The 27,312-nt window shown below is 44.0% G+C and overlaps 1 protein-coding gene and 1 long non-coding RNA gene across 3 annotated transcripts in view; one reads left to right on the forward strand and one right to left on the reverse strand.

Moving 5' to 3' along the window:
• Positions 1-27,312, reverse strand: part of IGF1R (insulin like growth factor 1 receptor) — a 309,794-nt gene that overhangs the window by 78,373 nt on the left and 204,109 nt on the right. The gene's annotated exons all lie outside the window — the stretch shown is intronic.
• LOC121042476 (uncharacterized) lies at positions 17,771-22,831 on the forward strand. The gene is made up of 2 exons (XR_005796246.1): positions 17,771-19,294; positions 21,913-22,831. It is a non-coding gene; the product is annotated as an uncharacterized LOC121042476 (long non-coding RNA).

The raw sequence follows: 27,312 nt of genomic DNA on the forward strand, positions 1-27,312 counted from the left end.
AGGAGAACCAGACTCAGGAAGAATGTGTGACTGACCAAGGCTTTGGGGACTGCAGGGGTACAGGAGACAGAGAGGAAAGATGGTGAGACCCAAGTTAGAGAGAGGTGAGAAGGGCCTTTTAACCCCACAAGTAGGAGTTTGGAGTACTCTTAAAGAGGAAAAGGATGCTATTTAAGGATTCTAAGCTGGGCGTCACATGAGCAGATGTACATTTTAGAAGGATCACTCTGGCTGCTATATGGAAAACAGAAAGGACGGGTGACCCATGGAGTCACGGTTGCCATCACCGTGCACCATGACAGTGGTCCAGATCAAAGAGGCAGTGATGCGGATGGGGAGAGCAGGCAGCTTGAAGCTACATCTGGAGAATGTGGGAAGTGTGGCGAGCTTTTGTTTTCGGAGGGACAGAGAAAGATCAGTTCAGTTTGGGATGTGTTGCTTGGTGTATGCCAGATGCTCTCACACTGTAAAATAATCTTCAATCTGTCCTCCCTTTTATCCTCATGCATACTCCTCCCCACCCGTCACCCCAAGCAAAGACCTCCATCAATGGGAGCAGAGTGTGAGGAACATCAAGGCTTCCCTGGCTCAGGGAGAGCTGCTACATTTTATCCCAGTGTATTAGTCTGGGCTCTCTAAACAAGTCAGCTAGCGTCAAAAGCAGGCTTATGGGAAAATGCTTAGAAGCCATGAAATAAAACGAAAATACAGCTGGTACAACTATGTATGAGCTACACACATACCTGTGTGTGTGTGTTTATACATACATATATATGTATGTGTGTGTATATATATATGTATGTGTGTGTATATATATATATATGTATGTGTGTGTGTGTGTGTGTGTGTGTGTATATATATATATATATAGCACATATTTATAGTAAAGCACAATTTCCTCAAAAGGAAGACAAGAAGAATCTACCTATCAAGTTTCTTGACATCCTGAGAACTGGCTAATGGAAAACTCTGGAGAACCACTGCCTGGAAATCCCAAACGGAGCTTAAAACAACTGGCAGACAAGCTTCTGCCTGGAAGACTGTCCTATAAACCAAATCAGTTACCCGTGGCAAAAGAAAGTTCACCTGGTAACCGGCAACTTAAAACGTTCCCCATAGAAAGTCACATTTGCAACAATGTTTCTCTTAAGGCCAAAAGAAACCTCCTCCTGTACTAGAGAAAACATTGATTGCATTCAGGTTAGATTCCTGAAGATACTCGGTCTTCTCTGTTGGATCCAAGAGCATTCAGTGTGCCCACTGAAGGTTCTTTCTGAACCTGTCAACACAGTGAGCCTCATTTTCTCCCAAATGTGTACCAAGGAATTCCTCTTTGCAATCTGAAGCGGTTTTCAAGACCCAGTTTGGAGTCTGCTTCTTTCCTAACAGGAAGGCCCCTGGACAAAGCATCCTTGTGTTAACATACGAACTTTCTGAGATACGGAGGTTTGTAAGGGGGGGAAGAAGTTACATACTTCTTCTCCTTACTACTCCCTCCCTGTTAACTGTCTTCTTGCACCTTCCACTCCATCTAAAGGGTTCACTCTGGGGCATGCAACAGCAGGCAGCCTTGTGCAAGAAGCTTCTAGGGCCATTAGATCTGTCTCCAGTTCAGAAGCAACAAGTACTGTGGTCACATTCACCCCTTTCATCCAAGCACAGAGCCTTAGAGCTGAAAGGAAGTTTAGAGGTCATTCATCCTATGCCTGTCTCAGACACTTCTCTGCAAACGTCTAGGGGGTTCTTCACCTTAGAGAAAGTGCTACTCCAACGGCCAGACAGCACCAACCTTGATTAAGTTCTTTACACCCAATGAGCGTGCATTTTCCTCCTCCTTGGCACTCTCCCCAGACCCCATTGGGTGTCTGATACTCAGGGTAAGCACAGGCTTTCTTCTTTACAGGTCAGACTTTCAAATACTCAGGCTCCAAATTCCAACACGGTGATCCTGGCCTCCCTCTGAATGCTTTGCTCAGTCACAGCTCATGAAACATACATGAGTACCACTGCTTCTCAACACCTGCCCCCAAACCTACTCTTAACACGGCGGTAGTAGATGGGACAGTGTGGAAGGCCAGGAGACTAGAAGACCAATGGTGGTCTTCTGTGACCAAGGCAGTATCCTTGGGGTGATCACTGCAACTCCGAAATAACTATCATTATTGTGCTGAGATAGCTCATTCTGAGCTACCATTTGCCTGAAACTCCTGTCTTCTTTTTCAGATCAAAAATACCTGTTTGAGTCTCTCTTATATGGATGCAATTTTGGTCTAAATACAGGACTCTCTGTTAACATAAAGTTGACCTTCACTGAGCATTTTCACAGGCCTGACAATACACACCTAGTACCTTGTATACATTAATTTAATCTTCCTAATAATCACATGGGGTCAGTATCATTATCCTCATGGGTAGATGACCAAATGGAGGCACAGAGATTTAATCACCGTCCAGGGCTATTCATGTACAATTTAATAATTGTTAGGCTGTAAAGCTGGGCTTCAAACCTAGATCTGTCAGACTGTTGGTGGTAGCCTCTTCACCCACTCTGTTCCACTGCGGGACTATGTTTCAGCCAGTCTGTGTCATCTAAAAGGAAAGGGCTAGGATATGGTTCTTGTGCCACTTTTCTTTTTAAGCATGCATCCATCATGAAAAAAAATCCCAAGTCCCAGCACCTTTTTCTCCTCCCTGAGGTACACCACGTCATCAAAAGGAAGGACAACACCCACGAAACATGACACTCTGGAAAAGGGACAAGCATCCAGGTGGTATTATGGAGATAACATGTCCCCACGAAGCCTTCTTTGTTTATTGAATTATAGCAAATAGAACCCTCAAGGACATTTTTTCCAGCACAAATTTGCAAGGCTGAGCTCTGTCAGATGTACCATTAAATGTCACTGCTAAGTTGCAATACTGAAGTAACAGCTCCCATCATGGAGGGCACTGAGTTAGCACACATTCTGTGGGGCAAATGCAACTATATATAAATGACTGTGCTGTCAGGAAGCCCGACCAGTAAGACCCAGGGAGGCTCAGTGACCCGCAGAACCCATGTCACCCAAATAAGTGTAACTCATGAAATTAGATAACCAGACTTCATTTCCTTCACCAGTTAATATGTCTCAGCAAGACTGAAAATGTGCTCATGGAGGAGGAAGGGGAAAAAAAAAAACTTCCGTGCCTTCTTCTAGGTCAGCTCATAAACACATATAATCAAGGCTTAAAGAAGTAAGAAATAGAAAATAGTTGAGCTCCAAGACTAGACCTCACTGTTCAGTACACAAGGTAAGCCAGGAGGTATGGGAGAACATTTCATACTGGCTACTGAAAGCATCTGTGAACATTTCATTTTTTTTTATTAAAAAAATTTTTTTTAATGTTTATTTATTTTTGAGGGAGAGAGAGACAGAGTGTGAGCAGGGGAGGCGCAGAGAGAGAGGGAGACACAGAATCAGAAGCAGGCTCCAGGCTCTGAGCTGTCAGCACAGAGCCCGACGCGGGGCTCGAACTCACAAGCTGTGAGATCATGACCTGAGCTGAAGTCGGACGTTCCACCGACTGAGCCACCCAGGCGCCCCGTGAACATTTCATTAATGAGCAAAAGAAATAATCATCTCCAGACAGTGCCTACTGGATTGCTTAAGTCTCCAAGGTCTGGTAAGTTGTGTTGGGAGGAGCACTGAGAAAACAGAGAAAACAGAAGCCGAAGGAAACAAGCAGCCCAGAATCCAGAAGGAGGAAAGTTCTAGGTAGCACCATTATTAAGTCAAAATTTCCAGAGCTAACTAGTAAGAAGAGTAAAGAAAGCGCATCCATTAGAGCAAAGGTACAATGTAAGATTACAATGGATATACCATGAAAAGCACAAGGCAGATCAGGAATCCTGTTCTGGCTGAGCTGGCTTGGGTTACTGTGGGTTATGTGATTTTTTTCCCTTCCTTCACACCTTTTTTTATTTTTTTTTTTCAACGTTTATTTATTTTTGGGACAGAGAGAGACAGAGCATGAACGGGGGAGGAGCAGAGAGAGAGGGAGACACAGAATCGGAAACAGGCTCCAGGCTCTGAGCCATCAGCCCAGAGCCCGATGCGGGGCTCGAACTCCCGGACCGCGAGATCGTGACCTGGCTGAAGTCGGACGCTTAACCGACTGCGCCACCCAGGCGCCCCCACACCTTTTTTTAATAACCACTTTATTGAGATATAATTCACACACAATTCACCCCTTTAAAGTGTACAAATTGATGACTTTTAGTATCTCCACTCAATTGTGCAGACATCACCCCACAGAGAAACTGTGTACCCATCATCTACCTCTCCTACCTCCCCCCCCCGCGGCGGGGGCCCCCCCAAATCCCCTCTCCAGCCCTGGGCAATTGCTAATCTACTTTCTGTCTCCACAAATTTGCCTATTCTGGACATTTCACACAAATGGAACCAGACACTGTGTGATCCTTTGTGGACAGCTTCTCTCACTTAGCATAACGTTCTCAAGGTTCCTCCACATTTTGGCCTGTGACAGTGTTTCATTCCCTTTATTTTCTATGAAATTTTGCTTGTGTAATCCACAGGTGGCAAAATTAGCCTTGTAAGTTAGCCTTTACTCCTCACATGTAGTGATGAAATCACAGGTCCATCGAGAGGTCGGTAGAGAGGCCGATCTGAACCCCAGAACCTATTCACAGTTTAGATTTGTTCTAAAGGAAGAAAGATGATACTTGTCAACTTGACTAAATTGTGTCATTCTCTGATATTAAGAAAAAAGAGGAATCACTATCTAATCTGTGGGGGAGAGGTCACCGGATCTGTGACGCTCTTACCTGTTCTGCCTGATGGAGGATAAAATATACCAATGGGCTTAATCTCTATAGACATGCCTGGCAAATGGAGACGCTGCATCACAGAAAATTTTCCTTAGGTGGGGGTGAGGGAAAAGGAAAGGAATAAAGTCAGATATTAAGGGGGGGGGAGGGGAGATCTGCCTTCCCACTCTCTTTACTTTTATAAAACAGTATTCTTTAAAAAAGAAATCAAATCATCCTAACGTACTTGAAAATCGTGCCCAAATTCTTTCTTCCAAACTCATATTCAAAGCCTACATGCAAACTTGGGAACCACAGACAAGACTCAGTGGGGAAAAAAGATCAAGGAAATGGGGGGAACATGTCGGGGGTCCAGGCAGGACCGCGGCGAGGGTGGCCTGTGTCTGCTTCTTCATGCGGGAACACGGAGCTTCTCCCTCAGACACAACTCACGCCCCCCACCTCCTCCATCTTTTTTTTTTTTGAGTCTTTCACTGCCAAATGGGTGACTCTTTTGAAACCCTTCCCCAGTGTTGCGACCGCCAGGCACGAGCACATAGAGGCACCAATCACTTACTACTGCCTGTCACAGATGCTTAAATGGACAGGGTGGAAAAAATATCCTTTTCACACACTTAAAAATTACTCCAAGTTATTTTAAATGTGGAACTGTTTGTATATTCCTTATAAGTTTATAAAACTCACACTGTCCCTCCATGACTAACTAAAGTGGAATTGAGAGAGTATTCTATATTTATAACTTGTCTGGTTGTTCGTGCTTACAGCCCTATTTCCACACTCTTTTACTGTACACAGAGTTATGTGAGGTATTGTGGGCTCCTAAACTTTGCTGATTTCCTAACAAGGCAGGCCTGTGTCCCGCAGGGACAAATTGGGGGCTGTTTTGTCCAAGTGGAGGCCAAGCTCCGAGGGAGAGGCCTCCAGCTTTGTGGTTTTGGCTACAGCTCTTAAAACCGGTGTTAGGGCCCATTTCTGGGCAACTGCCTGCCTTACTGGTGTTGACCAAAGTATCAATGCTACTGATACATTGTTTATTACACATACCTGTTAGAAGCTCCGTGCTGTACAGCTTGGCTACACATACCACTTCCTCCGATTTATTTTGGTGGAAATTGTAAGTCCAAAAGGTGCAGTACTGGAATCAGCCAGGCCAAAGCCCCCCGTTCCACATACATAAACACTTACGTAAACATAATTTAAATGCATTAACTAAATGTAGCCACTTGTGGGGAAACTACTATTTAGAGACCAGCCCGCACTGTTTGGGATACAACTTGGTCAACCAGAGCACCGTTTACCAGGAGACAGTGTTAAATGCATGAAGTACCTATGGAGGTAGATTTGTGTCGTATGTCCGGGATTTACATTTGTACGTGCACACCTGTCCACACATATGCATCGTGGTACGGCCTCTTCGCAGGCGGTCAACAAATAAAGCTGCCTCCTTGGAGAGGCTACCCACCTAGTCAGTGCCCTCACAGTTTTGCAAAGCCCTTTCAAGATCTTCTTTGCAAAAATGCTTCTAGACACCATAGTAGATTCTTTGACACAGCCTCAAAAGCGGTACCTACCTCTTTGTAAAAGGAAGGGGAAAATGGTCCCTAAACCCATTTTTCTTTCTTTCCTAATGTCAGAAGGGGAAATACGTATCTCATCTCAGTGCTGTGGCTGCCAGTGAGGCTGGGGGTTTTGCCTCCTTCCCCCTGATTTCTTGGCCACTTACCGTACGTCTTAACTGTCTTTCAATGATTTGGACCATTTTCTTCTTTGGAAGGTTGACTTTTTACTAATTATTTAAATTTGAGCCCTTAAAGATGTATATGCTTTTCTTTTTTTATTTTATTTTTTAACGTTTATTTATTATTGAGAGACAGAGAGAGAGAGCATGAGCATGGGAGGGGCAGAGAGAGGGGGAAACACAGAATCTGAAGCAGGCTCCAGGCTCTGAGCTGTCAGCACAGAGCCCGATGCAGGGCTCGAACTCACAGACTGCAAGATCATGACCTGAGCTGAAGTTGGACACTTAATCAACTGAACCACCCAAGTGCCCCTGTATATGCTTTTTAAACACACTACTGTGCCTTGAAAAAAAAAAAAAAATGTAGGTGGCTTGAGAAAAATGCTTCCCCCTTCTGTAATTACATCTACTTGAGAAGCATGGGTCATAACAGTAGACTTTAAGTCATTTTTTTTTTTTTACCTCTCCAGAGTCTCTGCTCCTTTCTCCTTTGATTGCGTGCCTTCCTGGTGGCACACTTTCAGACTTGTAAACATATATTTTAGAGTATATGTTATGCTACAACACCACATTATTGTTTTCCATTATCTAATCTGATTGCTGACCCCACTTCCTGAAGTTAAAGTATTTTTACTACTGTGGAAAAACCACAAAAAGATTCACTGGACTTCCCAAGTACAGTAACCTGTGTTATCAGTAAAGGAAGGGAACAGGGTGTCCCAGATGATCCTACATGCTGGTTCACAGAATTACCACATAAACCTTAGGAGAACCAGTTTTGGATAACTGGACCACAGAACACCTACGCCCACAAAAATTCATGGAACTTATATTTCATCTAGTTGATGATTCAAAAGTGCCTTAGAAAAACATACAAATGTAGAAATGTTGTAATGTCCTTGCAAAGATTATTACCCCCCGCAAAAAAAGAAGCCCAAAATAAAAACAAAAACACCTGAACCAAAAATACCCTGTCATTCCCACAGAATTCTGTTGGTTTATATTTTATTTTGTTTGGTTTTTTATTTTTGTGGATGGTGGAGGGGCGGGGGCAGTAGTTTTGCTAAAAACTTTATAGCATTAAAAGTGCTAAAATCCTATCTTGGTAAACATAAATCCAGTCCCATTCATTGGACAGTATCGTTTTGTCAATTTCATATGGGGAAAAATCTTGTCTCTATACTTTGGAAAGGCTGACTGATGGATTCCAAAGTTTAAGTCCATCCTTTGTACAACTTTAAAAATAATATTTTAGGGGCGCCTGAGTGGCTCATTTGGTTAAGCGTTTGACTTTGGCTCAGGTCATGGTCTCACGGTTTAGGAGTTCCAGCCCCGGCGTGGGGTTCTGTGCTGACAGTTCAGAGCCTGGAGCCTGCTTGGGATTCTGTGTCTCCCTCTCTCTCTGCCCCTCCCCTGCTCACATTCTCTCTCTCTCTCTCTCTCTAAAATAAATAAACATTAACAAAAAAAGTTATAGGGGTGCCTGGGTGGCTCAGTCAGTTGAGCGTCCGACTTTGGCTCAGGTCATGATCTCACGGTTTGTGAGTTCAAGCCCCGCGTCGGGCTTTGTGCTGACAGCTCAGAGCCTGGAGGCTGCTTCGGATTCTGTGTCTCCCCCTCTCTCTCTGCCCCTCCCCCACTCACATTCTGTCTCTGTCTCCCAAAAAAATAAACATTAAAAAAATAAAAAATAAATGAAAATAATATTTTAACCTTAATAGCTGAATTTCTTGGTTTTTGTTTTTTGTAAGTGATCAGTAAAATTGGGTTCACCTGAAGTGCCAACACAGGCAACTTGTGTAAAATGCCGGTTGAAAGAGTGTGTTTGAATTGTAAATGCCCAACGGAGATGGGCTCACAGGTGCCCTCTGCTTTTTTTTCCAGTTAATTAGGAATCTTCCGAGAGCAGGTTGTCATTTGATCTCTGAACCATTAAATATCTAGTATACTTCAGGAGTGCCTGGGTGGCTCAGTTGGTTAAGCGGCCGACTTAGGCTCAGGTCACAATCTTGAGGTTCATGAGTTCAAGCCCTGCATTGGGCTCTATACTGACAGCTCACAGCCTGGAGACTGCTTCAGATTCTGTGTCTCCCTCTCTCTGCCCTTCCTCTACTCATGCTCTGTCTCTCTCTCAAAAATAAATGAACATTAAAAAAAAATTTTTTTAAATATCTAGTACACTTCTGATTTTGGATATTTGGCTTTTCCCCAGAGTATTATCCAAAGTGAATTGGATCGCTGCAGGCCCAACATCCCCTTAGGTCTCTAAGGAAGCTGGAAGGGGATGCAAAATATGGCAAAGCCTACCGTCAGCTCTGAAAAGCAAGGTGGAAGGTTCAGGGACTTTCCCCTTCAGACACTACTACTCGCAGGCAAGGGATGACCGCCTGGGCCAGGATCAAAGGGGTGATGTGCTGTAAGCCCAGCGTGCACTGGCAGAGAGGTGGGTCCCTCTCCCCTTCCTGTTTGAGTAACTTTTCTCCCACCCCACCTCCTCATTTTTTCACTGCCTCCCAAACACTCTCTGTTATATACTACGGTCTGATTTTCAGGCTTCAAAGGAATTTTCTTTGAAAGATGGAAGAACTTAACACTTTAGGGCTCATTTTATTTTTAAAAGAAACAAGCAGGGTAGCCCTACCGTGCAAAACACCAATGAGGCTGCAAACTTGGAAACCGGTCCAAGAATCATTCTTTCATTCCATCCTTGGCCTGAAGACTGAAGCAAGTTGCACAAAAAGTTCATAAACACAAAGGGGTCCAATTGCATTCAAGCTCCCCCAGTGAGGATGAGCATACCCATGAAGCCACATGTTCGCCATACCAGGAGAGTATATAATGTTTACTTGCTTGCGAAAATAGCAACTTTTAGAACACCTGACTGTGCTTCACAAGTCAACTTTTAACCCTTTCCTAAACACTGTAAAGCCCCAAACTGGCTAAGTGGGTTAAAAAAGGGAGGGGGGGGGGAGGAAAGGAAAGGAGTGATCTCAAGCATAAAGCCCTTCAAAAAAATCTATCTAAAATCCTGGACTTGAATACACCAAAGATAAGGATCTGAAGTGGTTAAGAGAGTGATCTTTTCTTTTTCCTTCAAAGGAATAAGCTCTGTAGCAACTTCCTAGGATCTGATGTCAACACAACTGTTGTCTCTGGAGCTGGGAGTTCTCGGGGCATCCTCAAGCCCCGGGCAGAGGCCAGGGTACGCTCCTGGCGCAATGCAGACTGGTGCACAGCATCCCTCAGGACCTGTTTGCGTTTTACTCACAGAGAGAACAAGTACTGGCAAGGGACAAAAAAAGAACATGTTTTGCAAACAATCAGAGTGACCTGAAACCCAGGGTGAAGACTGAAGTCAGCCTGAGCCAGGCTCTGTGCAACGCTGGCTAAGTGGAGTGCTCTGGAGAGGGAACAGGCTTCTAGCTTTCCCATTCACCCAGGAGGACCTCTCACCTAAGGCCACGCCCCACCCCCGTTGGGGCTGCTTTCCTTTGTTTGGCTTCGTAGGCGAGCTGGGAGCATCTCTGAAATGAGATGAATGCCCAAAGGAAAGAGCCCTCGGTTTTTTTTTTTTTCTGGAGCTGAAAGCAACCCAGGAACTGGGCATCCAGTCGAATGCTTTCATCTTCATTTGGCACCCGAAGAAAACGAGACCCAGACAGCTTGAGACTACAACAATCACGAGGTACTGGACAGCTGGGCCCAGTACCGGGGTCTCCAGAACTCCTGGCCCAGGGCTCCTGTCACACCGTGATGTGATCTTCCCAGCCCCCTACTTTCCTGCAAAGAGAGGGATCTCTCAGACCTTTAAAACCACACGACCCCTTTTGGGATAATCCACGCACAAATCTCCTTTGACACGGTTGGAAAAAATTTTTTTTCTTTTTAGGTTTTTTAACTTTTTTTTTTTTTAAAGTGATCTCTACACTCAATGTGGGGCTCAAACTCACAACCGTGAGCAAGAGTCCTGTGCTTCACCAACAGAGCCAGCCAGGCGCCCTGCTGTTGGAAGTTTTGAAATAGATTATCTTCCCCCATTTTCCATTTCTGAACCTTCCTACTCAAGGTATTTTCCTCCCAAATGCACCAGCCCCCATTCCACAAACTGAGGTCTCCTAAGTAAAGCCTATTAAATGTATTTCCACCTCAATTGCACCACACCTCCATCTACATAACTAAAGCCTGAACTCCCCCACCCCATCCCCCCAGTCTACTTTTTCCTGTCTGGCAGGTGGGCAGACCTTATCTTCCTAAATTGACATTCCCAGCCCACCCAGCGCTCTGCAGGAGCACAGTAGATACACTTGGAACCTGTTGCTTCCAACCTCCTCTGCCCTCTCTAAAATGCCTGCCATAATTCCTCCTCCCCAACCCCCATCCTTTGAAATTTCTAAACCCTGGTAGAGGAAGTGCCTCAGGCTCTTAATAAACTCAGTCATGCTCAAAATATCTGCTTCACCCACGAGGTATATAGTAGCCGGCAATTCTGGCCCAAGCACCCCTTTAGGGGAAAGATGATCTTTCTTCAAGACTCCGTATTCAGAATTCCTAAAAAAGACCACTCTTGCTTATTTTCGTCCCTGTACCTGTGAACTTGCAACAGTCCAGGACACCGTCTGCAATACCCATCATTCACCTATACACCGTAACAATAGGGGATTAAGAAATCACCCTTCATGCGGCTGTGACCACAGAGAGTACATATTGCAACTTTCCTCCCCTGGAACTTGCAAAACTTACAGGAAATCTTCCACACCTACATAGTAAATCCACTGCCAGAAAAATGAAGTGTAAACACTTTATATTAAATTAGCCAGGTGTTTAAAAAAATAACATTATCCCAATCCAATATTTTCGAATCCTGGCTCACTTTCAAGTCTTACGGTGCATACAGGGGCAGAGGTGTGCCAGGCACGCGCCCTTGTCCCCCCTTTGTAAGGGGCATGTTTTGCTTTTTTGATACAAACAATCTGCAAATTAGTACACATGTAAAATAACCCCAGGAGGAAAGCAGACAGTGATCCTATTTTCTTTATCTGGGATTTCCCTCCAAATCTTTACACTGGACAACGATGGACATCAAAGATATAAATCTATTTATCTAAAGATAAATCTTTAATTGGGTCCTACACTAGACATATTTTTGAAAGAAGCATCCACGAAAATGAAGAAACAGCAAACAGGAAGAAGTGGGAAACGCTAATGTGTCTCAGTTTATAGATGAATGAGTCAATACATGTTTGTGAGACAGTCTATGCAAAAAATCAACGAGCCCTCAAATACTGTCACTTACCTCAGTCTCTCCCTATTGCCCTCTGGGTGCACATCCCCTGATGTGGCCCCGTGTCCCTTGCTTGCCTTTGGGGAGGAGGGACACTATGGCAAGGGGTAACATTCCTCTGCACATACATAGTGTCAAAAATATATGAAAAAACAAACAAAACTACCAGCCTAGAAGCTATGTTGGCAAAATTTAAAGCAACAATTTAGAAACAGCCTACACCCATTTATGTGCCAGCTTGGCCGCATTTTTAAGGGCCCAAGTCATGTCTGTCTGTCTGTCTATTTAAAAAAAAAATCGTTTTAGAGAGAGTCAAGTGTTTAAAATTTTGAGATGCTTAAGTTCATCTTCTGTTTTGGAGACACAGCATGAGAGAGGAGGCAATGTTCGCCTTAGAGGAAAATGTGGACTGTGGGGTTGGAAAGAAGTGAGTTTATATCCCATTTGCCATTTATTGGCTGTTGTGTGAAAAGGGACTCAGTTATGTGTGTAAGACAGATACTACCACCTTGTGCTAATCAGTGCAAGATTAAATGTGATAAACCATGGAACTGTAGTATTTTTCCTGGGATGTCATAGGTCCTCTGTGAATAGGGTTTCCATAGGTCCTAGCGTTCTCTAGTACTGCCTCTGCCACCTATCTGCCACTTAGCTGACATGTGCATGGGAGAGTCTCACTCTGTGATCCACTGGCCTCCATCTAATCCCCTGGCCTTATGGGCCTTATGGGCCACCACCTGCCGGGAAGGGCAAAGGAAGACACTAAGAACCATGTTTCCGATTGGTTTCATGTATCAGCATACACACAAGACTTCGCTTCTGGGGGAGAGTTGTGTGGCCAAGAAAGAAAAAGAATAGAGCGATGCCAGGGTAGCTCAGTCGGTTGAGCGTCCAACTCTCGATTTCGGCTCAGGTCATGATCTCAGGGTCAAGGGATCAAGTCCTGAGTCAGGCTCTGAGCTGAGCCTGGAGCTTGCTTAAGATCCTCTCTCTCTCTCTCTGCCTCCCTCCCCCTCCCCTCACTTGCTATCTCTCTTAAAAACAAAAACTAAGACAGGATTCAGAAATATTTCAGATTTTATCTCTGCTTGAACAAATAAAAATATTACAAATTTCAGATTGGCTTGGCATTCTAATTCCAGTTTTTTACTGCTGTTCTTAAATCCCTTTGCTCTGAAATAATCCTCATTTAATGCAAGGTGGGCAGTAGCTTACCTAACACATCATCATCTGAAGGTTCTTTGTAGTTTTGGTTACTATTTTGAAGAGTCCTCAAGCTGCAGGCTGGGGGATGGGGAGGTTTGGGGAGGGCCAGGGGCAAATTACTTTCTAGAGCCTGCCAAGAAAGCTTCCACAGCATGGAAGTTGAACCTTCAACTTCCATCAGGCAGTCAGCTCTTTTTAGATGAGAAAGAGAATTTTTTCTGTTTCAAAAAACTTCACAGAGGTCTTCAAAAAAACAAAAAACAAAGAACCAACCTCCTAATACAATTTTCTCCTAAATTACTTTATTCACCTTTTACATGGGTTGGATGAAGATTCTCTATAGCAAAGGTATATACAAGCTCCTTTCTGGAGGGCGATGAGACAATTCCCTGCAAACAGTGAAGAGGTGAAGAAGCATCCTCCTTGTTAATTACCGGGTAAGGTGGGGGTAAGTGATAATAACACAGTGTCGCCAAAGGTTGGGTAGGTATCACCAACTGTCATCAGTGCTCAAATAAACCGACAGAGCTACGACTATTCCAAAGGGCTCAACAACCAGTTTCCGCTCTCAGGTTCATAGGCTGCACAAATGTAGGGGCTCTACAGGAACCACTCAGAGGCTCGCTTGGGGGCTAAGTAAAAATAATTGCCATTATGATTTTCCAGGTCAAAGGAATTTCTTCCAGGATCCACCAGCTAGACCTCTGCGTTGCAACCAAGAACATGTGCAAGCTGTTTGAAAAAAAACATTGGCTTTGTGCACAGGCACCCTGGGCTGGCTTCTCCGCGTGGAGGGAGGGGAAGGACAGCCAGCTGGCTAGAGCAGCAGTCAGACTGTCCAGTTCTCACGCCACCTGCACCTCCCTATCTAGAACCTACTGCTCTTGCTTCACAGAAATGATCCCTGGTGCCAGTGCCACAGGGACATTCCTTCATCCTAATCCCACCGGCTCCAGGCCACTGGGATGGGAAGGAGGCTTCCAGGAGTACGCCGACCACCTGCTCCTCGGACCTCCCTGCTCTGGGCCCGTATCAAGGAAGATAATGCACTTGCTCATCCAGCCAGGAAGGGTGTTAGTGAATTCCTGGTGCAGGCACAGTCTGGAGTTCTGAGAAGCGGCTATGAGTTTGTGCTCCAGGTTACTGAAAAGCTGCAGGCGGGCCGTGCTGTATTTCAGGGCACAGTGAAGATTTTACTGAATCGCAGCAAGGATACACAAATACCCATACACATAGTAAAACTAAAACCTCTTACCCGCCTGGCCCCTGCTCCAACCACCCTGGCTCCTTTTTCTTTCTTGAAGAAGGCAGACCCTGTCATGACTCTGACCCATGATGCATGCTGTTCCTTCTGCCTGGCTTACGCTTCTTCCCACTCCCAACCTGCCTCTGCAGCATTTAGTGTTGGGTGATTGTCTTCACCCCCAAAGACTTCTTCTCCCCATCACCCTCTCTGGGTAAGAGCCCTTCCTGCTGCCCTATCATTTTAAGACACAGCATCCGCTTCATGTCTCTCAAAGCACTGACCACATTCACAATCAAAAACTTATTTTTAATGGTTATTATTATTATTATTATTTATTTTATTTTTTTTTTTTTTTTGCTGGAGGGAAGAAGGAGGAAGAGTTATTGTTTCATGGGTACAAAGTTTCAGTTGTGCAAGACAACAGTTCTGGAGATGCCTGGTGATGATGGTTGCACAACATTGGGAACGTACTTACTTACTGCCGCTGAAGCATATATTTAAACATGGTTACGATGATAAATTTTGTATGTGCAGTACTACAATTAAAAAAAAAAAACACTTAACTATGTTTAATGCTCCTTTCTCCACTGGTGCACAGTGCACTGGGATAGGAATCCTATGTTTTTTCATCACTGTGTTCCCAGGGCCATGTCCAGAGCCTGGTCCACGGTGGCGCAGTGTATATTGTGCAGTGTATATTGGTTCCATGAGACATGATATACATACGTGGAGTCAGGTGGTACTTTAACCCTGGACTACTACTTAGGCAAACTTTCTGAAAGCAAAGCCCTTGAAATTTACAGAAGATGTATATGGGGACTTTGTATGTATACCTACATATGCAGATTTTACTGTATTTCCTCTTTGCCTTGAGGAAATTCTTTGTGCCTAGAATCCCAGAGGAACCAGATTCCAAGAAGACCGATAGTCCTTCTAGTATGGTGTGCTTATCTTGCTGATGTGGCTATTCAGGTCCCGTGTCATCTGGGTTTTTTGTTTTGTTTTGTTTTTTTGGCTTTTAATTAGAATCTGCCTCAAATTCTCTTTGGCATTAGACAAAGCATAAATTGAAAGCAAATACGTAACAGAAGGGAGTTTCCTGTAGGATAAGTAAGTACGTTTTATGTTCCGATGGTGAATTGTTATCAAATAAATAACAATGATGACAAAAGTAATATGAAAAACTACTCTCCTTGACTCTCCTAAAAAGGAGGAAAAATGAGAAAAATCAGAGAAGCCACTTTTGGGAGATGAGGAATAAAATGAAAGATAGTCCTCTGGCCTCATGGCTTGGCTGGTTTTCCCCGAGAATAACCAAAGAATCATCTGATCCAACACCAAACCCCAGCCTTCTTTTAGGTCATATCTGCTTTTAGGCAAACTAAAACTTAAAAAAAAATTTTTTTTTTAATGTTTATTTTTGAGAGAGAGAGAGAGAGACAGAGGTGAGCAGAAGAGGGGGGGAGAGAGAGAGAGACATGGAATCTGAAGCAGGATCCAGGGTCTGAGCTATCAGCATAGAGCCCAATGCAGGGCTCGAACCCACAAACTGCAAGATCATGACCTGAGCCAAAGTTGGACACTTAATCAACTGAGACACCCAGACACCCTGGCAGACTACAACTTTTTTAATGGTAACAATTCTCTCTCTCTGTCTCTGTCTCTTGGCCCTAATAGAAGTAAAAGCTCAAAGTACTAGATGAGAAGAAAAAAAATGAGCATTTGTTATCCGTAATAGTAAGTCACCTACCATACATGGGGGCACTCACTGCTACATGTGCTTGGCATGCGCTGACTTAACGTCCACAACTCTGAGAGGGAGGGCCTATTTTCCCGTCCTCTGAACCATAGTCTCAAGTACAGAGAGAGAGAGTGGTTTGCCCGGAGTCAAGGAGCTTCGGGAGGCAGAGGCAGAAATTCCAACTGAAGCGACAGGACTCGAGGGTCCGTGCTTCTAACCAGTAAGGTACCGTGCACGTGCACATGACACAGAGTTCTCTACTGTAGTTCTCATAACCTACTTTCATAAGTCATAGAAAGGTATCAGCGATATTTCATTGATGAGGAGACTGAGGACCACAAGAGGCTGTGACTTAACAGGGAGACAGATGATGATAAACAGAAGTACTGAATGCCAGGAGCTCAGCTCTCAGACTTGCATGAGGCTCATTTCTGTGCCTTATAGTTCTGTCAGGGTCATTCAGCACCATCCCAAAGGACCAAAAGGCAATGAATTTGACTACATAAAAAAGTGGAAACTTCACTCCTGTGTTTAACCTAGCACTGAAAGATTTCTTAATTATTTCTACTTTAAATGGCATAATTCATACAAATTGGTAGAGCACAGAATTCGTACCACTCCAAACACGGTGTTTAACAACAATGGCTTAAAAAAAAAAATACAAACAGCCCCCCCCCTTTTTTTTTTCATAAATTCTTCTGGATTAAATATTTGTTCATTTAAAACCTGAGTGCACCTGTCTGGAAGACACCCCAGTTGTACATGTAGATAAGAATTCAAGGTAAAGATTCCTGTCCTAAAAGATACACATCAGGAAGACAAGAATACTTCCGGCTGAGTGGACCACGGGATGGAAGGGTGTGTACGAGGCAGGAGTGCCAGAGAAGGACCTCTCAGAACAGGCAAGGGAGCCCTGGCATTTCAGGGAAGGAGGGGGTGAAGGATAGGCTTCCCGCATATTTCAACAGAAGATTATAACTTGCCATCTTTATTAGTATATAACCAAAAAATTTGAAAAAATAACCTCAGCGAATTTCGGCCTTTAAGAAAGATTTTAATCAAACAAAATTAAATTTGTTTAAAACATCACAGGATGAGGTCTAGAAAGAGGCTTCTGTCGCTGTCGAAAGTTAATGCCTATGGATCGGCTATTGCTAAAGTTGCTTAAAATGGGCTAATTATTCTCCCACCCACCTCCCCCCCCCCCTTCTCTGTCCTGGCACAAGGAAATTTTAAGCCATCTACAATCCCTCCATTAAATTAAAAAATAAACAAACAAACCTCCATTGTAAGAGGCGCCATTGGTGTCTGCCTCCTTGTCTTCCCATCACAAAAGCAGAAGAGTGCTAAAGAACAGACTCGCTGGTCAGTATTTCATGAATTTAAAAAAGTGTAGCATTGCTGCCTGGCCAGACACAGCGAAAAACAAAAACCTCAGTCATTTGTTTAAACAAACTCACAAAAACAAAACCACTTCCTCAACGTACTCCGTGAATTCTAAAAAGGATCGCACGTTTAATATAATTTTTTTAAACTTTAACTTTCACAAATTAAAAGCAGGATGATAAGAGCAGACAAATGGACATCGCCCCTCTACCCTGCTTATCTAGTTCTGGTTTCGTTCAGCTGCCAAAACCACCGACAGCACTTCCTCTCATCCCAACAGGAAAATTTCATGGCTCCTGAAGGTCTGAGTCAGAGCAGAAAGCTCATGAATATTCTGATTTTCTGGAGCTGATGCAAGGAAATCACTATAATTGATGACCAGACACAGAGTTACCTACCAAATGTCTGGTCCCTAGAACTACTCCTCTGAAATAATTTATCAAAAGTTGGATTTCCGTTTTCAAAGTTATTAACAATAACAAGAGTCTGTTTCTGATTTTTAACATGAGGTTTTATCATTCGAGCCCTTCTTTTCAATAAAATCTCTCTATACACTGGGATCTCCATTAATAAACTCCTTTCGGTTTGCCGCATTTTAATGAGGGTGAACAGAAAGTAAACCGAAAAGAACCTTAACTTCCCACACGAAATGGGCAGAAATGAGTGTGCCGAAGATTTACACGAGGCTCCGTACGCAACGGGTGCCAGGAAATTAACAGGGCACGTGCGTCCGTGTGGTGGCGGCGGGGGACGGTGGCACCAACACCTCCCCGCGGACTGCACGAGCTCCCCAGGCGGTTCTGCTGCGGTTCGGGATCGGACTGGAGCACGTAACTGGACGTTAGCTCGTAACAATGAGACCCTGGTTCAATTTGAGAACGCACACCCTCCTTCCATATTAATTTTTCTCTTTCGCAAACCTACTTCCATCTTTTATTTTCCTTTTACGTTGTGCACTGCTCACAACCACATGAGCGACGAACGTGGAGGGGACCCATCCAAGTTATTTACTCCGCGAGCCTCCTCCCGCGGCAAATAGGCAACAATGCCGCGGAAGTCGGAGGGTGGACCACCCTCTTCCCATAACTTTTGGACAGCCGGTTTTCCATCAAAATTCAATTATCGCTAAGGAGAAACCAGGGTTTGTAGTGAAACGATTTAGAACGGTTTACTTCTTTGCCATAAAATGGATGATCGACCTTCGGGAAACCCAGACCGCCCCCGTCCCGAGGGAGGCAGCGTGGCTCTGGCACCGTGGGATCGACCCCTCGAGACGGAAACCACGTTCCCATAAAGAAACTTGAGCCACCAAAGGGATTAGATGACATGATCGGAAATACATGAGAAATACTTTCTGCATTTTCCGCTATCGGGATTAAGGAATTGGGGGGGGGGGAGGGGGCGGGAAATCAGGACGCTTCTGTCTTCCCAAACCCGAATGCCACACCCGGCCGCTCCCAGTTCCATCCACTCTCGCACATGGTGTCCGGAGACCACGTGAGGCGGCGGCGGGCGTGGCCAGAGCGTGGTCACGTGGCCAGCCAGTCCTCCCGCGCGGGCACGCGCCTGCTGAGCCCCGCCTCCCGCCAGCCAGGGCAGAAGCGGGGCGGCCACGAGGGGTCTGCGGCGCTGCGGTGGCGGCGGCGCTCCGGGATCCGGTCCGCCCGAGCACGTGCACTAACTTTAACGGATGCGCTGGAACTTTTTGCAGCGCTGGGCTTGCGGTCTAGAAATAACACTCAAGTAAATGTTCCCTGTCCCCCTCCGCTCAGCCGCCAACTTTAGGACATTCACCAAGGCACTGCAAACACGAAAAGAACCTCAGTACTCGGTTGCATGAATTCTGTGCGGCCACACCTTTAAAAGCCGTACGTATTTTTCATCCAACCTAATTCAGAACCGTCAATTCTACCATCAAAATTCCTGCTTGGTCCGGCAAATGTGAGTCCCCTGACCGTACCTAATGAGCAGCTACCGACGGTTTGGGGTGTGTGAGGTTTTTTTTCTTTTCCTAATGGAACGGTTCTATTTCAAGCTCCTAAAATTTAATCCGCAAGGAGTTACAAACATCAGTGAGGGAAAAATGAGGGCCACAGGAATTTAATGTACCGAGTGTGATCTTGCCAGAGTGTGATGATAAAATTACAAACTGGGATGGACTGCAGGATATTTAAAAATGTAGCCATTCACAGTCCTTTCAATTAGATGCACAAGCTTTTGATAAAATATTGTAGTTGCATATAAATACTGTTTCATCCTTTTAAGGTAGAAGTAAAAATATTTTTAAAAATCACATTGGAAGGATCACAATCAAAGAACAGAATAGCCCAATTAAAAAAAAAAAAAAACCTCTAAGAGTAAAGAGTAATTTTAATCTTTTCAGGATAAAGAATTCAAAATAATGATTTCTTCACAGGCATTGGATTTGGGGCTGCTGAAATTTAATTAAATGGAGGGAGGGGCTCCTCTAAATTGTTTGCCATGTGAGTAATAGTGTATATTCTAAAAGAAGGAAACCGTATCTTGAGCACTCCTTTCAATTATAGCCTAAAATGCTCAGAGATAACATTTCATAGTATTAATTAAAGTTCTTATGGTGGCGTAAGCCTTCCTAACCCATCCAAAACATTCAGGGCTGTGCTCCAGAGACAGTCTTGCAACTGTGTCCTCTCAGTCCTCAAAAGCAAGAGACACTTGCAGCCAGGACCAAGATACTAAGAGGACTTTTTTGGAGGGCGCCTGAGATCTCCTCCCCTCTACTTCACCTCCTCTGAAGGAAAATGATGGCAACGACATCTCAAATAACATTCCTATTTGAGACTTCTAAGGCTTCTGCATATTTTTCTGCTGCATGTCATTCATAATTGTCCTCCCAGAAAAAGTGGAGCTGCCACTGCTATTTAAAAAGTTTTATGTCCCTCATTTTAAAAATACATAGAGTCCTCAGAGTAGAATTCCAATTACTAAGTGTAGAAAACAGAAATAGAAGAATCCACCATTTGGCAAACACCACAGTAATGGGTGTTAAAACTGGGAAGTGAAAGAATAATGAGGAACGGTATGAAGAGGCTAGTCTCAAGTATCTACCTCTGAAGGATGCTTCCTGATTACAAAGGTCAAGATTAACAACGGGTGCACTGGCAGAGACCATCTTAACCAAGTGATCAAAATTAACATCATCAGAAATGAAACCTATGGGCATGATGTGTCTCCAGACAGGATGCACTGGGAAGGGCACAGTGGCACTTCTGTGGTCATCTTGCTAACACTGTATGTTCTTGCTGTCACCTGACTTTCATACAAGCAAACACCCAGAGAAGGACATTCTACAAAATAACTGGTCTGTGCTCTTCCAAAGTGTGGAGGTGGCAAGCTACCAAGGAAGACTGAAGAAAACAACCTGGGTTTGAGGAAACAGAACAGACACGACCACAAATGTGAGGCGGGATCCTCTACTGGATAGAGGACCAGACAGGGGAAAACTGGTGGGATCTGAATCCAGTCTGGAGCTTCGTAGTACCGCGTTATGGTGATATGATGGTTTTGATAAGCCTCAATTGGTTATGTAAGGTGCTGACGTTTGGGGAAGTTGGGTGAAGGGTGTTCAGAAACTTGTACTTTCTGTAACTATTTTTTTTTTAGTAAGTCTGAAATTATTTCAAATTTACACGTTCAAAAGTAAGTGTTCCTAAAAAGTTCATCAAGGAAAAGAAAACAACTACAGCATAGTCAATCAACTGAATGGACAGAAAAACTCTTGAGCCTTAAGGATACATGCCAATCAACCATTGGGAACTCCAAAATCTCGCTTTGAATGAGACTTAACTTCGTGTGCTTCCCACTTGGACCAGAGTTGCTAAAACCCTGCCATCCCAGACAAAGGCCCCGAAAGTGTTTTGCAAATAAGATAAACCCCTAATTTGGAGATGAGGCAAATGCCTACTTTTTATAGATGATTCCGAGAGCAGTATTGTTGCTACCAGCTAAAGAGGCCGGTAGAGAACGGGGGCGTACATGTTGAGGACCGTAGCCTTTCTCACATATTGCCTAACAGTTCATTTATCTTTGGAGTATCCTCCAGTGGGGTGGGAGTAGGAAGTAAGATGGTTGAGGAATGCAAAAAGCAGCAACAAAATGGACACCAGTAAACTGCATACGACTTCTTCTAGATCCTTCTCACAACTCGGTCTTTTTGCTTTAAAGGTACTGAGAAATGTATTTTTTTCCGAACTGGACATATACTCTGTCATCTGCTATAGATGATATGGGCTTCTGCTTTCTTTGTGTTATGCAGAAAAGAGATCAGATTCCTTCAGCAGCAGAATCTTCACTCCATTGGCAGCAATTTCCCAGCCCTGCAAGCCCTACAGTTTCCTGATCCACCACTATGTGGTAGCGAAGGCAATAAAAAGAGTCTGTCGGGGCTGCACTAAAATCTCATCTGAAAAGCTTGATCTACTTTTTTTTTTTTTTTTTTCTCTTCCAGATACTGGTCTCCAACGAAAGGATCCTCATCGGGGAATAATAGAAAATTGAGGCCAGAAATGAATGCGCGACAGCAACCATTTTTGCTCTGGTGTTCCCAGCATCACAGGGTGTGCGATAGGAGATGAGAAATTTGCTGTCAACCCTTGCGGCTACCTGTCCACACAGAAGCAATAATCCTGAAAGGCAAGGGAGTGAGGTGCCACTGGATTAAGCCCTTGCTTTCACACCAAGAATGTGCTGACTGGATCCGTACAAACTCCTTTCTATGGACAGGAGATCTAGGCTCCAAGAGCAGCCTGACTTATCCAATAGAGGGGCCCTCGGGTGGCAGTTGGCTTTGCTCTAAGATCTCGGCTCTGTTATACCTCATTGCCTCCCAAAGGGAAATCAAGTTCGCTTACAAAGCCTTCAGCAATGAGAGGTGTCCAGTGGAATGGAGGCTGGTAAGGTGGTAACCCCTAGAAGGAGGACCTGCTGGAGAGACCCTTAATGGACAACGGAGAGGTGCAGGAGCACTGGAAGTGGAACGCATGGAGGAGTCTTGCCTGGCAGGGTTGGCGTGGGCCTAGGACGAAGACCAGGAGTGGGAGATGACATCAGGGGAGGGAGAACCAATACCAGGCGGGAGCGGAAAGGCCCCTTCAGGCATAGCTATCTGAAAGTGAAATACAAGGGGACCCTTGTAAAATACTATGTCATGAAACTAGGTGCTGAGGGCTGGTCCAGGATACAGAAGGGGGGATTGCATGCCTTTTGAAAATGTTTTTTGACCACTACAATCGCTCCCATGTGGATAAACGTGTTCCATTAATTTTAATTATTCCAGCAACTGTCATATTACTAGAGAAACAGAGACGTGGATGCAGAGAGAGAAAAGAAAAAAAAAAAAAAAAAAACATGATCATGTGAAGGGAAAACACTTCTCACAGATGGATACCACACCCTTCCGGAACGCAACTATCCAGCAAAAACATGTTTGTGGGGGTCCACAGCCAAGGACCAGAAAGAAGCTAGATCTTACAGCCTACTTACTGTTACACATAATTCTCTCTCTCTCTGTCTCTCTCTCTCTTTTTAGGATTTGTTTTATTTTTAGAGAGAGCGAGCAGGGAGAGGGGCAGAGGGAGAGAGAGAGAATCTTAAGCAGGCTCCATGCTCAGCACGGAGCCCGATGTGGGGCTCAATCCCAGGACCCTGGGATCACGACCTGAGCCAAAATCAAGAATCAGGTGGTCAACCGATTGAGCCACCCAGGCGCCCCGTCTTACATATAATCCTAGCAAGCTTAGAAATCTGTTTTCAGAGTACCCACAGCAAAGAGGAAGCAGCAAATAACGACCTACAGAGAGGCTGACGGAGCTTCCCTGTCGTACTGCAGTAAGTCTGTTAAACAGAAATGGGGACATAAAAATGATAAAGCCAAACCATAAGAACACAATAAACACAAGAAATCTTCAGTATAGGGCAAACTGCCTCCCACTACGCCTTAAGGCTATCACCATATTATGCATAATACAACAATATATGTTCACTGATGTCCCCAAGTTGGCCAGAAATGATTAAATTATATTCACTAAACTAAGAAGGAAAGAAGTACATAATTTATGTTGCAAAGATTTCCTGCATGACAGCGTTCGAAAGCTGGTGTGGTAGTCTCGGCTATCCCTATGGCTTTGATGGTACTTCCTTGTCTCTTCATGCTTTCATTGGACAGACTATTGATTCAGCACATTGGAGAAACGGTTCTGAGAGGCAAGGTTCCTGCTGTCAATGGAGTTCACAGTCTCACTTGCTCAGGACCCACAGGTCTACCTGAAGAGCCTGTACCAGTGTTTGGACTTCTGTGGTCAGTGCTAGGAACTGGGTCTGAAAGAAGTTTTAACCTGGTTTTGGATCTGAGCAAACGAAATTGGCCCGAGGCTTTGATCAAACAGTTAGGAATCAGGGAGTAGTCAACACCTGAAGAATCAGTACCCATGACCAAGGCATGCGACTTTGCCTGCACAAAAATGTAATAATACGAAAGGACCGCAGAACTACACTTCCTGAATTTGCCGACTCTTTCTCCTTGTTGAGGAAATTAATTCTGACACTCATACATTCTTATATTTAGGCTATAACATCCTATAGCTGAATCACTTTATGGTTAATCAACGCATGTAAGAATGGGATGTGTATATTCATTTAAGGAAAAACCTTAGAGATCTTGATATTGTTTGGAATCTACCTGATTACAAAAGCCACAACTTCATCAGAAAACCCAGACACAATAAAATGACTTTTCATTTTCTTATTGTTTTAGGAACCCACAAATTTCTTTCCCCTCTTGAGGGCAAACCTTAAAAACTGGAAATTTTTGTTTTCATGAGCTCTTTCTTGGGAGAAAACATGTAACCAAAAATTTGCTGTTCTGGGTGCAAAGCCTACAGGCGGAGTACAGCAAAGGAAAGCATATATTTAAACATTTTTTTAAATGTGTTTATTTATTTTTGAGACAGAGAGAGACAGAGCATGAGCAGGGGAGGGGCAGAGAGAAAGGGGGACACAGAATCCAAAGCAGGCTCCAGGCTCTGAGCTGTCAGCACAGAGCCCAACACAGGGCTCGAACCCACAGACTGTGAGATCATGACCTGAGCCAAAGTCGGATGCTCAACCGACTGAGCCACCCAGGCGCCCCAGGAAAGCATACACTTTAAAATTGGGCATATCTTGGTTCAAATACAGTCTCTTCTAATAGACAACTGATTTTTTCCAGGCCTCTACTTGCTTAACAGTAAAACAATGTCAGGAGAATCCACCCCACTGGCTATTGTAAAAACTAAATGAAATGTGCCTGAGCAGTTGTAGAGTAAGCTCTCAGTACATCGCTCGTTACAATGCAGGTGAATGCACTAAATTTTCACAGAGCCTCCATATCCCTGCACTTTGCAGACTGGAATGATAGCACAGGGTAGCTCACACTGGAGGTGCTTCTAGGTTGGACATGAGCGGCTGCTTTTTCCTTGGAAGAGAGGCTCACCTTCCCCTAAGGCTGGGCTTCCTAGTAGGCTTGAAGTTACCAAGGAACAACAACAAAATAAAAGGGCAGAGGGAAGGCAGGAGTCTGCCCTTGAGAGGGGCTTGCTTGCCATTTTTTCCTTAAGAAACGGGTGAGCCACTCCATGGCGTGTTCAAACACCTTCTAGCATAGCTGGTCCCAGATGTCAGATGGGGTTTGGAAAGAGGAAGTTTCAACATCGACTGCTTTGGCAGACACTCACGAGTTACTCAAAATAAGCTCTACGATGCTGATGGGTTAAGATGGAGTGAGAGATTTCTTCACGGCAGGCCCAGACCTAAGTGCTGCACTGGTTTGCTGCGCTGGTGTGTGGGGAACCGAGGGCCCTCTGAGGGCCTCGCCCATGTTTATCAGCATCCTGAAAGGCAGTCCCTGCCTCTGAACCCCACCATGCTCTGAGCCTTTATATCTCCATTCAATGGCTGAGATTGTCCTTGCGTACTTGGGTGGATTGATGTTATTTCTAAAGCATGCAATTCATTTCAAGAGGGGAGAGGAAGGATTAAGTTGGAAATATTTTTCTATTGAGAAGAAAAATTAAATGTAAGTGGAAATGTTTTCATGAAAATGTTTTTATATTTCAACATTTCCCCGAAGCACTCTGGTCTCAATATAACACAGGACTGTGCTAGATTAGAAGGAATGAAGACAAAATGAATTTAAATAAAATTGAAACTGACCAGCCAGGCTTTATTCTCCCAACCTGATGAAAACAACAAAGCAGGGGGAACAAAAACCCCACAGATGAACCAAAAGAAGAAATGAAAATAAACTCCAATAAAATTTTAAACCTGAATGAGAGTTTCAATTTGGTTTCAAAATTTCTAAAATCTACCTTATTTTCACAAAAGCTTTTGAATGTCCATGCATCAACAGCCACTTGATAGAACCCCAAAGACCTTGACTGCTTTCTCTCAGCCAAGAAACCCACTGGTATTCAGTTATAGAATATGACTTGCTTGTTTTATAGTTCCTAGGTTATTAGGAGTATTTAGGTCATTAAGGCTCACAGCCCAGAAAATGTGTGCAATTAGGCAGCTGGTCTAACTGATTGTGTTGCATTTTTAAAAATGTGCATGCCCCCTTTATTTGCTGTAAATATGACGGGAAAAATGAAATGTACAGGTCTTAGTTACCCTTAATCAAAATAAATACATACTTCAGGAGGAAAGAGTTTCATCAGTTAATCTTCTGTCTGGCTGTAGCATCTAGTGGCCACAAGCCACAAGCGGCTATTCAAATATTTAAACTAATTAAAAATTAAATGAAATCTGAAATTCATCTCTCGGTCCCACTAGCCACATTTGGGGTGCTCTATTGCCACACGTGGCTAAGCAGCGACCTTACCAGACAGGTAAGATCTAAAACATCTGAATCATCACACAAAATTCTACAGGACAGCTCTGGTCTAGATGAAGAACAGAGGTGTGAGCTTTGGGTATTTACATTTATTTTCGAAGACATACACAACATGGTTTACCTGAATTTGGGGTGGCTTGTTTAAACCCTTGTCCACTGGCACACAACCACTTTCCCTAAGCCACTTCAACGCACAAGCCAAGGAAAACCCAACATATAGTCTCTCCTCTGAATCATCTCCAGCTTACTTTCAATTATAAAACTGCTCTCTTCCCAAATAACAGAACCTCTCACTCAGAAAATGAACAGCCTACTGCCTATAGAGAAAGGAGGTATTTGCAGGCAAATGGACAAATCATTATTTTTAGTTGGAAAGACCTTCCCAAGATACATTTAAATATTAACGCACATAGCAGGTGTTAAATATTAAAACACACAGCAGGCTTCCCCCTATATGGCCATCATCATACTTCTATTTATTTAACGTCTACATTCCCTGTCCAAGTGTCAGCCCGAGCTGAGCAGAAAGCAAGTGTTCTGTTTGCTGTTGTACACCCATTACAAGCACAGTGCCTGGGACAAAACAGATGCTCAGATTTTTGTGGAATGATTGAATGAAACTTAAGAAGAATGGTATTTTGCTAAAGAACAGCAAACATCCTTTTAGAGCCTGGATCCAATTCTTTTATATTTGGACAGCAATCCACCCTTTATTTTCAGATGCAAACTTAAAATAACTCAGCAGACTGATTCATGCAAGCATGCGTGCTACGGTTCAATATTTTCCATACTCAGCAATGGCTCCTTCTAAAAGGCACAGCAAAAGGCATAGCACGAAGCAGTTCACATATGCGTTCTCATCTGCCCCTCACTCTGATACCTTCTATGCTGCGAGGAGGAGGGAATCAAGGCTGAGGGAAATTAAGGGACTTGTCCAAGGTCACAAAGGTATAGACATCTAGTTGGAAAGCCTCCCCAGGT

This window comes from Herpailurus yagouaroundi, unplaced genomic scaffold (genome assembly GCF_014898765.1).
Source record: "Herpailurus yagouaroundi ecotype Mexico unplaced genomic scaffold, PumYag 185, whole genome shotgun sequence".
Classification (NCBI taxonomy): domain Eukaryota; kingdom Metazoa; phylum Chordata; class Mammalia; order Carnivora; family Felidae; genus Herpailurus; species Herpailurus yagouaroundi.